Source organism: Pinus tabuliformis, chromosome 7 (genome assembly GCF_031772625.1).
Source record: "Pinus tabuliformis cultivar Carrire ecotype Pingquan chromosome 7, CPIR1, whole genome shotgun sequence".
Lineage (NCBI taxonomy): Eukaryota > Viridiplantae > Streptophyta > Pinopsida > Pinales > Pinaceae > Pinus > Pinus tabuliformis.
In genome coordinates, this window is record NC_142293.1 from 169842121 (window position 1) to 169857304 (window position 15184).

Sequence of the window (15184 nt, forward strand, 5' to 3'; positions counted from 1 at the left end):
TTTTCTATGACCCTCAGGCAGAGGAAAAGCTTGCTCAATTTTGTAATTCCTTGCAGCAGCTTACCCCAAATAATAATCATAATAGTGAGGAAAATTCCATTGTTTGTTGGAATGATTCAGAAAAGCAACTGGATAGCTTGTCAAATAGAAAAGTGGATAGTACATCAGAGGAGTCTTGTGTGGTTGAGAATCAGGGGCCTGAAAATGAAGAGTGTTATCATGATCATTATTTTCAGCAGCTTTCTATGACAGAACACAAGGAGACTACGCTGGTTCCTTTCTCTTTCACGATTGAGGAACTGAACACGGTGGTTGAAAATCAGTTTGTACAGCTGGAAAGTTTCGAGAAAAGACAAGCTGATCATGTGTTCTGGGATCCTATAGCTGATTATATGGAAGAGTTTTACTCTCCAGTATTTCAGTTGTTCAAAGAAGATCAGAGACAATTTCAGTGGCAGCGGTCTTTACACTATCACATTGGCTCTGAAATCCGATACAGTCAGAGAAGATTTCAGTGGAAGCGGTCATTACACTATCATATTGGATCTGAACTCCAGGACAGTCAAAGAAATCAAATATCAGGTGAGGCAAATGATTGGCTGCATTGGAAATTTCACATTGATTGAGCTGAAGAAGTTGAAATGGTTAGGGTAGGTAGGTAGAGGTAATTGCAAATAAGCTCAAGTTCAACTGAGCATTTTTCAGTAGGTATAGTTCTCATTCTCCTACAGTCATGCTTGTCAAGAAAATTTCAGTTTGTCAAAATGGATAAGGCACTGGAGCTGCATGTTCTTAGTGTACCACAAGGGCACACTATCCCAAGTGGAGCCACTGTTATCACTGAAAATGCTGTAGTAAAATTTTTTTAGCTTGGCTTAAAGTCAGGGTATTTTCGCAGCGCCAGAATTCTTTTTAGCAGTTTCGCAGCGCTACCTGTTTGAGTGGTTTCGTAGCGTGCTACGAAACTGGGGATTTGTTTGAGTTTTCAGTGAAGGTCCAAATCCTAGCATGCTTATTGTACAGAGTTCTTCTTCCCTCCAGGAATGTTGATGAGAGCAGTGGCAGTATGTTCAAGGAGACACCTTATGATGATGCAGCTATTGTAGGATTGCCATCAAATACATTAAGGGAGTTATCTCTGAATTCTGGCTCATGGGTGATTGTGAAAGATGTACATACTAATGTGGGAGACTTGCAGGAGATGTTGTGTTGAATCCTCTAGACAAAGAATCTATTAAATGTTATAAGTCATAGAGTGTTTGATATTTGGGATTGTCTTTTCACAATCTGTAACTTCTTTCACAAAGCAGGGCGCCACAATGGATTGAAAGATTTGAAAAATATTTATGATAAAGTTCATGTTCCCGTTTGTTGGGTATTGGTGTTCAAAGTTGGATTAGGTAATAAAGGGGCTGCGCTTGCAAATAGCATTTCCAATTGGCTAAATGTGGCACTTCTATCAATTTATGTTAAATCTTCCCCTGCATGCAAGAAGACATGGACATCTTTCTCAAGGGAAGCTTTATATGACATTACAAACTTTCTTAAGCTTACTATTCTATCTGCAGTAATGCGTTGCTTGGAATACTGGTCTTTTGAAATGCTTGTTCTCTTCTCCGGTTTGTTGCCTAAGCCTGAACTTGAGATATCAGTTCTCTCCATCTGTCTTAGCACTCATGCAGTTGCATATATGATCCCCTTTGGCGTGGGTGCTGCTGTAAGTACACGAGTTTCCAATGAACTAGGAGCTGGACGCTCACGCACTGCACAGTTATCAGTGTGTGTCGGGGTTTGTATGGCAGTCAATGAGGCTCTTATGATAAGATATATTTTATTCTCTATCAGAAATGTATGGGGCTATGTTTATAGAAATGAAGTAGAGGTAGTTGAATGCATTTCAACCATGATGCCACTGCTTGTACCCTCAACATTTATGGATGCCATCCAAGGTGTTCTATCAGGTATTGCTAGAGGATGTGGATGGCAAACGTTGGGTGCCTATGCAAACCTTGGGGCATACTATGTGGTTGGCATGCCTATAGCTGTCATTTTAGCCTTTGCACTGCATGCTGGCGGCAGGGGACCTTCGGCATTTGAGCACCTGTTCTGTTGCTAAGAACATTGCGCTAACAAAGGAAAATCTTATCAAAAATTTATCACTGCTGCACAGAAAAGGATATATGGGAGCACCCAAAAGAAGTTGATCAGGTTTTGGTTAAATCTGAGCGCCTTCAAAAATTTCGCATTCATACTCCAAGGTATGCACTTGTGAACAGAGATTACCCCTATTAAGAGTTGAACTACTTTGTGGAGTAAGGGATTTTGTTCAAAACCATGCATAGCGAATTATCAAGCCTTTTGTGGAAAAAACCAGTTTATGGAGATGATCACAGTGTCTATGGTCTAGTGGCCAATCTTCTGGCTTATCATATGTTTTCGAGCCTCTTACACTATTATGGAGGATTGAACTCGCGTTATCAAAGGCAAACAGAGCGAAAAGTTGTAGAAGGACAATGGGATTTCCAAGAGCTAAGGCCACTGCATTACTTGTATCTTTTTGTCCGACAATATCCATATGGAGGAGGCGAAGGCAGATATGAAAAATGCAGTTCTGAAAGAGTCCAAGTGCAATGTCTGCAACATGAGATCATTGGAATAGTATGAACGCAATAGTATCAATGATTTGGTTGTCGCTAATTGAGTGACATCCTTGAATACTTGATCTGGTCATTAATTGTTTTTTTTCTTCAATTGAATGAACCTCCAAAGGGGTAATGTAAATGCATTAATTCTCAAATGGTTCGGTGATTCGACCTTCAAAAAAAAAGGTAATGAAGATGTTACTATATACACCTGCGCCATCCGAACAGGGTTCTTTTCGTTCAAGACTTCCGTTCTATCCTCGTAAACTATCTGAGCAATCTGAGGATAAAAGTTAAATGTAATTTAATGTGGACATCATGCACTTTTAAACAAGAACGAAATTTTAGGTCATTGGTTTGGCACCGACGTGAGTCATAATACAGATGGCGCTGAAGGAGTTAGGTTTAGCCTTTTGGCTGATCTATATACGTCCACGTCCTCGGTATCATGCTAAATCGAATCCTCATGACCGTGAATGATGTTAAGGGGCGCATAAGAAAGGGCCTACAATTTATTTCTCCGGAGCCTACAGAATCGAGACAATTGGATGGCGGAGAATTCAAGTAGCAGACAACAAAACCAGTGAATCTCCATCTGGCGGTTCGTTTGCAACTCGTGCCTAACCTCATGATATCTTCCAAGCAGTAAATACTTTATCTGATGTGTTTTCTCAGAAAGGGAGTTCATTTGTTCATAATATATTACAGAGAAGATCTAGGTTGCTTCCAGAAGAAACAGATGGATCCTCGGCTTTACTTAATTCACCGGTTCATATCACAGCTCTGAAATTTGAGAATTAAATTAACCAAGTGCTTCATGGCCTAAAAAACAGAGTCTCAAGAAGCAGAATATAAGTTTGCCTATGAAGAACTATATTTCCTCTATTACTTACAATACCTTGTTGCTGGGAGAATTCATACATCCAGCAGTCGAATGCCATGGTGCTGCACGAATAGTCAGAGGCTGTGCAATTTATATCAGAGAAACTGGAGCACTTTGCCAAATAGTGGTGACCGGAGTATACTCTTTAAATGTTTTCCTTTCTGCGCCAGTTATGATTCTTTTTATTTAAATTCATATTACAGTTTCAGGTGAAGATGATTTTTAGAGTTGGAAAGGGCTATTTTGTATACAGTAAGTCGAAGGCCTTAGCTGCGCTAAATGGTATGAGGATGGAAAACTCAAACAAACTGGAAACGATCTATGGTCTATCTCCTTCAGGTGTGAGGAGTATCTTGAGCAAAAGGTTATACCCACAGAAGGATCAAGACATTATTACTCATCTTCTATGGATGGTCCAGTACGTAGTAAATTACCTTACATGGATGTTGTGGGAGGTTCCAAGAGTCCTTTAACAGAGGAGACAAGTTTTTCCTCAGGAGAGATATTTGTTGCAAGCAAACCTTTTCAAAACAATCAAGTGCTTAAGCCATGAACACTGATGATTATTTAGAAAACCAGAGAGGAAGAGTGTATTTTTTGGAATCACACAGCAGTTTCGTAGCGCGCTACGAAACTGCTGTAGGTGATGATTTTAAAAGCGCAGAGCAGCTAGTCTGACACGGTGAGCAGGAGTTGAGGAAAAGGAACAGCTGTTTATCAAGACCACCTACAGCACATCAGAAACCTGGCATCGTTCCATACCTGGAGTTATTAAAAGATTTGGGAACATGCTGCTATACTTTAGGAGAATGTTGGGAGACAGAGACCGTTAAGATAGGAGCATCTCTTCTGGTCAATTAATGAGCTATCAGCGCTCTTAAGCATCCTAAATCAGCATCCATTGCACCTGTAGCTCAGCCATATCAGATTAATTGGAGGAGGACAGCTGTCAAAGCATTCAAGAAAGCATCAAGCATACGAGGAGAATGAAATTAGTATTTTATTTTGATTAGATAGTGTGTAATTATAGTTCAGCATATTTGTAATTAATGCATTAGTGAGTAGCATGTAGGAATAATTAATAACCACCTTCGAGGCTCCCCTCATGCTGGAGGAGGATGCTCGAGGTGTTTTAGTATGCTTGCCTATATATGGGCCAAGGTTAGATGTAGAAGGGGTTGGATTGTATATACAAAAACAGAGTTTTCTAGAGCTTATGAAAGGACTGTTACAGTAATGGCAAACAGGGTTTTTTTTTTCTTCCCAAGATTCTCAATGCATCTTTTTGTTCAAATGTGATGATGGTTTAGTTTCTTAATGTTCTTTTTACAGCCTTGTTATGGCACAATCCCTCAGAATTCATATTATATGCTCTGACTTCCTGTGTGCTTGATAAGCTGTGGGTTTTGGTGAAGCATGTTTGAACATCACTCAGAATTCATTTTTTAATGCTCTGACTTCCTGTATGTTCAGCAGGCTTTGATTTAGGTAAATTATGTTTGAACATCTGATGATGCAAAGAGCCTTGGCTTCTATGAGATGACTGTGATTTGGTTTATTAACTGTGAGAGACTCCATAGCCCAATGAAGACCAATTTGATGTATGTCCAACCAGCTATATTTTTATAAATGTGTGAAGAGTTAGCCCTCTAGTGTTTGAAGGATTTTGTCAAGAGTCGTGAGAGAGCCCTCTCTGATTAGGAAGGCTAATTCCTAATCTAAAGTATGGTCTGAAACAGTTACATGAGACCTTGCTTGGTTGCAGTCCTTAGTACTGGTTTTGTGATAACATTTTGGTGCGTCTGCCGGGAGCTTAAGATTGAATTTCTGAAGGTAGCAGGAGTTCAAATGATTTTCAAGGCTGCAAAACTACCTTGGCGACTCCACACAGCAAAGAACAAATTAGAAGGTGACTCCACTGCTAGAAGATCAGTAGCTTGATGAAGTTTCAAGATGGATTCCACTGCAAGAAAGAATGCCAGGTATGCTCCTATGAATCGGTCTCATATCCCTGGTTTTCCAAATCCTATGCCAAAGGTTGATTGGGTGGATGATCTTCCAATATTCAAAGATGAAAAGAAGGATGATGCTGCTCTCCATTTGGTTAAGTTTCACTTACATGTACGCAGTCTTAAGGTTCATTTCCCTGAAGATTGTCTCATGAGGATGTTTATGGCTACTTTAGAAGGAGAGGCATGGTCTTGGTATAAAGGTTTGGAAAATGATTCATTATCTTCTCTTGCTGATTTCCATGATGCGTTCTGTGAAATGTTTAAAGAATGTTATCCTTCTTTGTTGCTGCTCAAAGATTGCTGTAGGCATTCTTTGAATCTTATTCAGTGCTTGGAGGATTATTATGGTGATGATGAATTTACAGATGAAGAAATTTTAGAGGCTCTTCATGACAATGTTTTTCAGCACCAAGAAGAAGGTATAACACTCCATGAAGCGCCGCATGAAGAGCAACAAGAGTTTACCTGTGAAAACCATGTTTTATCCTTTGATATTGATGTAGAGATGCAGCAAATTTGTCAGCCTTCAGATCATAATGAAGACGGAATTAATTGCACTCAGCAAGAAGAAATATTGAAGGAAATTTTCTATGACCCTCAGGCAGAGGAAAAGCTTGCTCAATTTTGTAATTCCTTGCAGCAGCTTACCCCAAATAATAATCATAATAGTGAGGAAAATTCCATTGTTTGTTGGAATGATTCAGAAAAGCAACTGGATAGCTTGTCAAATAGAAAAGTGGATAGTACATCAGAGGAGTCTTGTGTGGTTGAGAATCAGGGGCCTGAAAATGAAGAGTGTTATCATGATCATTATTTTCAGCAGCTTTCTATGACAGAACACAAGGAGACTACGCTGGTTCCTTTCTCTTTCACGATTGAGGAACTGAACACGGTGGTTGAAAATCAGTTTGTACAGCTGGAAAGTTTCGAGAAAAGACAAGCTGATCATGTGTTCTGGGATCCTATAGCTGATTATATGGAAGAGTTTTACTCTCCAGTATTTCAGTTGTTCAAAGAAGATCAGAGACAATTTCAGTGGCAGCGGTCTTTACACTATCACATTGGCTCTGAAATCCGATACAGTCAGAGAAGATTTCAGTGGAAGCGGTCATTACACTATCATATTGGATCTGAACTCCAGGACAGTCAAAGAAATCAAATATCAGGTGAGGCAAATGATTGGCTGCATTGGAAATTTCACATTGATTGAGCTGAAGAAGTTGAAATGGTTAGGGTAGGTAGGTAGAGGTAATTGCAAATAAGCTCAAGTTCAACTGAGCATTTTTCAGTAGGTATAGTTCTCATTCTCCTACAGTCATGCTTGTCAAGAAAATTTCAGTTTGTCAAAATGGATAAGGCACTGGAGCTGCATGTTCTTAGTGTACCACAAGGGCACACTATCCCAAGTGGAGCCACTGTTATCACTGAAAATGCTGTAGTAAAATTTTTTTAGCTTGGCTTAAAGTCAGGGTATTTTCGCAGCGCCAGAATTCTTTTTAGCAGTTTCGCAGCGCTACCTGTTTGAGTGGTTTCGTAGCGTGCTACGAAACTGGGGATTTGTTTGAGTTTTCAGTGAAGGTCCAAATCCTAGCATGCTTATTGTACAGAGTTCTTCTTCCCTCCAGGAATGTTGATGAGAGCAGTGGCAGTATGTTCAAGGAGACACCTTATGATGATGCAGCTATTGTAGGATTGCCATCAAATACATTAAGGGAGTTATCTCTGAATTCTGGCTCATGGGTGATTGTGAAAGATGTACATACTAATGTGGGAGACTTGCAGGAGATGTTGTGTTGAATCCTCTAGACAAAGAATCTATTAAATGTTATAAGTCATAGAGTGTTTGATATTTGGGATTGTCTTTTCACAATCTGTAACTTCTTTCACAAAGCAGGGCGCCACAATGGATTGAAAGATTTGAAAAATATTTATGATAAAGTTCATGTTCCCGTTTGTTGGGTATTGGTGTTCAAAGTTGGATTAGGTAATAAAGGGGCTGCGCTTGCAAATAGCATTTCCAATTGGCTAAATGTGGCACTTCTATCAATTTATGTTAAATCTTCCCCTGCATGCAAGAAGACATGGACATCTTTCTCAAGGGAAGCTTTATATGACATTACAAACTTTCTTAAGCTTACTATTCTATCTGCAGTAATGCGTTGCTTGGAATACTGGTCTTTTGAAATGCTTGTTCTCTTCTCCGGTTTGTTGCCTAAGCCTGAACTTGAGATATCAGTTCTCTCCATCTGTCTTAGCACTCATGCAGTTGCATATATGATCCCCTTTGGCGTGGGTGCTGCTGTAAGTACACGAGTTTCCAATGAACTAGGAGCTGGACGCTCACGCACTGCACAGTTATCAGTGTGTGTCGGGGTTTGTATGGCAGTCAATGAGGCTCTTATGATAAGATATATTTTATTCTCTATCAGAAATGTATGGGGCTATGTTTATAGAAATGAAGTAGAGGTAGTTGAATGCATTTCAACCATGATGCCACTGCTTGTACCCTCAACATTTATGGATGCCATCCAAGGTGTTCTATCAGGTATTGCTAGAGGATGTGGATGGCAAACGTTGGGTGCCTATGCAAACCTTGGGGCATACTATGTGGTTGGCATGCCTATAGCTGTCATTTTAGCCTTTGCACTGCATGCTGGCGGCAGGGGACCTTCGGCATTTGAGCACCTGTTTTGTTGCTAAGAACATTGCGCTAACAAAGGAAAATCTTATCAAAAATTTATCACTGCTGCACAGAAAAGGATATATGGGAGCACCCAAAAGAAGTTGATCAGGTTTTGGTTAAATCTGAGCGCCTTCAAAAATTTCGCATTCATACTCCAAGGTATGCACTTGTGAACAGAGATTACCCCTATTAAGAGTTGAACTACTTTGTGGAGTAAGGGATTTTGTTCAAAACCATGCATAGCGAATTATCAAGCCTTTTGTGGAAAAAACCAGTTTATGGAGATGATCACAGTGTCTATGGTCTAGTGGCCAATCTTCTGGCTTATCATATGTTTTCGAGCCTCTTACACTATTATGGAGGATTGAACTCGCGTTATCAAAGGCAAACAGAGCGAAAAGTTGTAGAAGGACAATGGGATTTCCAAGAGCTAAGGCCACTGCATTACTTGTATCTTTTTGTCCGACAATATCCATATGGAGGAGGCGAAGGCAGATATGAAAAATGCAGTTCTGAAAGAGTCCAAGTGCAATGTCTGCAACATGAGATCATTGGAATAGTATGAACGCAATAGTATCAATGATTTGGTTGTCGCTAATTGAGTGACATCCTTGAATACTTGATCTGGTCATTAATTGTTTTTTTTCTTCAATTGAATGAACCTCCAAAGGGGTAATGTAAATGCATTAATTCTCAAATGGTTCGGTGATTCGACCTTCAAAAAAAAAGGTAATGAAGATGTTACTATATACACCTGCGCCATCCGAACAGGGTTCTTTTCGTTCAAGACTTCCGTTCTATCCTCGTAAACTATCTGAGCAATCTGAGGATAAAAGTTAAATGTAATTTAATGTGGACATCATGCACTTTTAAACAAGAACGAAATTTTAGGTCATTGGTTTGGCACCGACGTGAGTCATAATACAGATGGCGCTGAAGGAGTTAGGTTTAGCCTTTTGGCTGATCTATATACGTCCACGTCCTCGGTATCATGCTAAATCGAATCCTCATGACCGTGAATGATGTTAAGGGGCGCATAAGAAAGGGCCTACAATTTATTTCTCCGGAGCCTACAGAATCGAGACAATTGGATGGCGGAGAATTCAAGTAGCAGACAACAAAACCAGTGAATCTCCATCTGGCGGTTCGTTTGCAACTCGTGCCTAACCTCATGATATCTTCCAAGCAGTAAATACTTTATCTGATGTGTTTTCTCAGAAAGGGAGTTCATTTGTTCATAATATATTACAGAGAAGATCTAGGTTGCTTCCAGAAGAAACAGATGGATCCTCGGCTTTACTTAATTCACCGGTTCATATCACAGCTCTGAAATTTGAGAATTAAATTAACCAAGTGCTTCATGGCCTAAAAAACAGAGTCTCAAGAAGCAGAATATAAGTTTGCCTATGAAGAACTATATTTCCTCTATTACTTACAATACCTTGTTGCTGGGAGAATTCATACATCCAGCAGTCGAATGCCATGGTGCTGCACGAATAGTCAGAGGCTGTGCAATTTATATCAGAGAAACTGGAGCACTTTGCCAAATAGTGGTGACCGGAGTATACTCTTTAAATGTTTTCCTTTCTGCGCCAGTTATGATTCTTTTTATTTAAATTCATATTACAGTTTCAGGTGAAGATGATTTTTAGAGTTGGAAAGGGCTATTTTGTATACAGTAAGTCGAAGGCCTTAGCTGCGCTAAATGGTATGAGGATGGAAAACTCAAACAAACTGGAAACGATCTATGGTCTATCTCCTTCAGGTGTGAGGAGTATCTTGAGCAAAAGGTTATACCCACAGAAGGATCAAGACATTATTACTCATCTTCTATGGATGGTCCAGTACGTAGTAAATTACCTTACATGGATGTTGTGGGAGGTTCCAAGAGTCCTTTAACAGAGGAGACAAGTTTTTCCTCAGGAGAGATATTTGTTGCAAGCAAACCTTTTCAAAACAATCAAGTGCTTAAGCCATGAACACTGATGATTATTTAGAAAACCAGAGAGGAAGAGTGTATTTTTTGGAATCACACAGCAGTTTCGTAGCGCGCTACGAAACTGCTGTAGGTGATGATTTTAAAAGCGCAGAGCAGCTAGTCTGACACGGTGAGCAGGAGTTGAGGAAAAGGAACAGCTGTTTATCAAGACCACCTACAGCACATCAGAAACCTGGCATCGTTCCATACCTGGAGTTATTAAAAGATTTGGGAACATGCTGCTATACTTTAGGAGAATGTTGGGAGACAGAGACCGTTAAGATAGGAGCATCTCTTCTGGTCAATTAATGAGCTATCAGCGCTCTTAAGCATCCTAAATCAGCATCCATTGCACCTGTAGCTCAGCCATATCAGATTAATTGGAGGAGGACAGCTGTCAAAGCATTCAAGAAAGCATCAAGCATACGAGGAGAATGAAATTAGTATTTTATTTTGATTAGATAGTGTGTAATTATAGTTCAGCATATTTGTAATTAATGCATTAGTGAGTAGCATGTAGGAATAATTAATAACCACCTTCGAGGCTCCCCTCATGCTGGAGGAGGATGCTCGAGGTGTTTTAGTATGCTTGCCTATATATGGGCCAAGGTTAGATGTAGAAGGGGTTGGATTGTATATACAAAAACAGAGTTTTCTAGAGCTTATGAAAGGACTGTTACAGTAATGGCAAACAGGGTTTTTTTTTCTTCCCAAGATTCTCAATGCATCTTTTTGTTCAAATGTGATGATGGTTTAGTTTCTTAATGTTCTTTTTACAGCCTTGTTATGGCACAATCCCTCAGAATTCATATTATATGCTCTGACTTCCTGTGTGCTTGATAAGCTGTGGGTTTTGGTGAAGCATGTTTGAACATCACTCAGAATTCATTTTTTAATGCTCTGACTTCCTGTATGTTCAGCAGGCTTTGATTTAGGTAAATTATGTTTGAACATCTGATGATGCAAAGAGCCTTGGCTTCTATGAGATGACTGTGATTTGGTTTATTAACTGTGAGAGACTCCATAGCCCAATGAAGACCAATTTGATGTATGTCCAACCAGCTATATTTTTATAAATGTGTGAAGAGTTAGCCCTCTAGTGTTTGAAGGATTTTGTCAAGAGTCGTGAGAGAGCCCTCTCTGATTAGGAAGGCTAATTCCTAATCTAAAGTATGGTCTGAAACAGTTACATGAGACCTTGCTTGGTTGCAGTCCTTAGTACTGGTTTTGTGATAACATTTTGGTGCGTCTGCCGGGAGCTTAAGATTGAATTTCTGAAGGTAGCAGGAGTTCAAATGATTTTCAAGGCTGCAAAACTACCTTGGCGACTCCACACAGCAAAGAACAAATTAGAAGGTGACTCCACTGCTAGAAGATCAGTAGCTTGATGAAGTTTCAAGATGGATTCCACTGCAAGAAAGAATGCCAGGTATGCTCCTATGAATCGGTCTCATATCCCTGGTTTTCCAAATCCTATGCCAAAGGTTGATTGGGTGGATGATCTTCCAATATTCAAAGATGAAAAGAAGGATGATGCTGCTCTCCATTTGGTTAAGTTTCACTTACATGTACGCAGTCTTAAGGTTCATTTCCCTGAAGATTGTCTCATGAGGATGTTTATGGCTACTTTAGAAGGAGAGGCATGGTCTTGGTATAAAGGTTTGGAAAATGATTCATTATCTTCTCTTGCTGATTTCCATGATGCGTTCTGTGAAATGTTTAAAGAATGTTATCCTTCTTTGTTGCTGCTCAAAGATTGCTGTAGGCATTCTTTGAATCTTATTCAGTGCTTGGAGGATTATTATGGTGATGATGAATTTACAGATGAAGAAATTTTAGAGGCTCTTCATGACAATGTTTTTCAGCACCAAGAAGAAGGTATAACACTCCATGAAGCGCCGCATGAAGAGCAACAAGAGTTTACCTGTGAAAACCATGTTTTATCCTTTGATATTGATGTAGAGATGCAGCAAATTTGTCAGCCTTCAGATCATAATGAAGACGGAATTAATTGCACTCAGCAAGAAGAAATATTGAAGGAAATTTTCTATGACCCTCAGGCAGAGGAAAAGCTTGCTCAATTTTGTAATTCCTTGCAGCAGCTTACCCCAAATAATAATCATAATAGTGAGGAAAATTCCATTGTTTGTTGGAATGATTCAGAAAAGCAACTGGATAGCTTGTCAAATAGAAAAGTGGATAGTACATCAGAGGAGTCTTGTGTGGTTGAGAATCAGGGGCCTGAAAATGAAGAGTGTTATCATGATCATTATTTTCAGCAGCTTTCTATGACAGAACACAAGGAGACTACGCTGGTTCCTTTCTCTTTCACGATTGAGGAACTGAACACGGTGGTTGAAAATCAGTTTGTACAGCTGGAAAGTTTCGAGAAAAGACAAGCTGATCATGTGTTCTGGGATCCTATAGCTGATTATATGGAAGAGTTTTACTCTCCAGTATTTCAGTTGTTCAAAGAAGATCAGAGACAATTTCAGTGGCAGCGGTCTTTACACTATCACATTGGCTCTGAAATCCGATACAGTCAGAGAAGATTTCAGTGGAAGCGGTCATTACACTATCATATTGGATCTGAACTCCAGGACAGTCAAAGAAATCAAATATCAGGTGAGGCAAATGATTGGCTGCATTGGAAATTTCACATTGATTGAGCTGAAGAAGTTGAAATGGTTAGGGTAGGTAGGTAGAGGTAATTGCAAATAAGCTCAAGTTCAACTGAGCATTTTTCAGTAGGTATAGTTCTCATTCTCCTACAGTCATGCTTGTCAAGAAAATTTCAGTTTGTCAAAATGGATAAGGCACTGGAGCTGCATGTTCTTAGTGTACCACAAGGGCACACTATCCCAAGTGGAGCCACTGTTATCACTGAAAATGCTGTAGTAAAATTTTTTTAGCTTGGCTTAAAGTCAGGGTATTTTCGCAGCGCCAGAATTCTTTTTAGCAGTTTCGCAGCGCTACCTGTTTGAGTGGTTTCGTAGCGTGCTACGAAACTGGGGATTTGTTTGAGTTTTCAGTGAAGGTCCAAATCCTAGCATGCTTATTGTACAGAGTTCTTCTTCCCTCCAGGAATGTTGATGAGAGCAGTGGCAGTATGTTCAAGGAGACACCTTATGATGATGCAGCTATTGTAGGATTGCCATCAAATACATTAAGGGAGTTATCTCTGAATTCTGGCTCATGGGTGATTGTGAAAGATGTACATACTAATGTGGGAGACTTGCAGGAGATGTTGTGTTGAATCCTCTAGACAAAGAATCTATTAAATGTTATAAGTCATAGAGTGTTTGATATTTGGGATTGTCTTTTCACAATCTGTAACTTCTTTCACAAAGCAGGGCGCCACAATGGATTGAAAGATTTGAAAAATATTTATGATAAAGTTCATGTTCCCGTTTGTTGGGTATTGGTGTTCAAAGTTGGATTAGGTAATAAAGGGGCTGCGCTTGCAAATAGCATTTCCAATTGGCTAAATGTGGCACTTCTATCAATTTATGTTAAATCTTCCCCTGCATGCAAGAAGACATGGACATCTTTCTCAAGGGAAGCTTTATATGACATTACAAACTTTCTTAAGCTTACTATTCTATCTGCAGTAATGCGTTGCTTGGAATACTGGTCTTTTGAAATGCTTGTTCTCTTCTCCGGTTTGTTGCCTAAGCCTGAACTTGAGATATCAGTTCTCTCCATCTGTCTTAGCACTCATGCAGTTGCATATATGATCCCCTTTGGCGTGGGTGCTGCTGTAAGTACACGAGTTTCCAATGAACTAGGAGCTGGACGCTCACGCACTGCACAGTTATCAGTGTGTGTCGGGGTTTGTATGGCAGTCAATGAGGCTCTTATGATAAGATATATTTTATTCTCTATCAGAAATGTATGGGGCTATGTTTATAGAAATGAAGTAGAGGTAGTTGAATGCATTTCAACCATGATGCCACTGCTTGTACCCTCAACATTTATGGATGCCATCCAAGGTGTTCTATCAGGTATTGCTAGAGGATGTGGATGGCAAACGTTGGGTGCCTATGCAAACCTTGGGGCATACTATGTGGTTGGCATGCCTATAGCTGTCATTTTAGCCTTTGCACTGCATGCTGGCGGCAGGGGACCTTCGGCATTTGAGCACCTGTTCTGTTGCTAAGAACATTGCGCTAACAAAGGAAAATCTTATCAAAAATTTATCACTGCTGCACAGAAAAGGATATATGGGAGCACCCAAAAGAAGTTGATCAGGTTTTGGTTAAATATGAGCGCCTTCAAAAATTTCGCATTCATACTCCAAGGTATGCACTTGTGAACAGAGATTACCCCTATTAAGAGTTGAACTACTTTGTGGAGTAAGGGATTTTGTTCAAAACCATGCATAGCGAATTATCAAGCCTTTTGTGGAAAAAACCAGTTTATGGAGATGATCACAGTGTCTATGGTTTAGTGGCCAATCTTCTGGCTTATCATATGTTTTCGAGCCTCTTACACTATTATGGAGGATTGAACTCGCGTTATCAAAGGCAAACAGAGCGAAAAGTTGTAGAAGGACAATGGGATTTCCAAGAGCTAAGGCCGCTGCATTACTTGTATCTTTTTGTCCGACAATATCCATATGGAGGAGGTGAAGGCAGATATGAAAAATGTAGTTCTGAAAGAGTCCAAGTGCAATGTCTGCAACATGAGATCACTGGAATAGTATGAACGCAATAGTATCAATGATTTGGTTGTCGCTAATTGAGTGACATCCTTGAATACTTGATCTGGTCATTAATTGTTTTTTTTCTTCAATTGAATGAACCTCCAAAGGGGTAATGTAAATGCATTAATTCTCAAATGGTTCGTTGATTCGACCTTCAAAAAAAAGGTAATGAAGATGTTACTATATACACCTGCGCCATCCGAACAGGGTTCTTTTCGTTCAAGACTTCCGTTCTATCCTCGTAAACTATCTGAGCAATCTGAGGATAAAAGTTAAATGTA

General features: G+C 39.7%; 3 pseudogenes; all 3 read left to right on the forward strand.

The window, feature by feature from the left end:
* The first annotated feature begins 1570 nt into the window (after nt 1-1570).
* On the forward strand, nt 1571-2116 carry LOC149246373 (protein DETOXIFICATION 16 pseudogene; annotated as a pseudogene).
* A 5575-nt stretch (nt 2117-7691) lies between these two features.
* Nucleotides 7692-8237, forward strand: LOC149246374 (protein DETOXIFICATION 16 pseudogene; annotated as a pseudogene).
* Nucleotides 8238-13811: 5574 nt separating this feature from the next.
* LOC149246375 (protein DETOXIFICATION 16 pseudogene) lies at nt 13812-14357 on the forward strand (annotated as a pseudogene).
* The last annotated feature ends 827 nt before the right edge of the window (nt 14358-15184 follow it).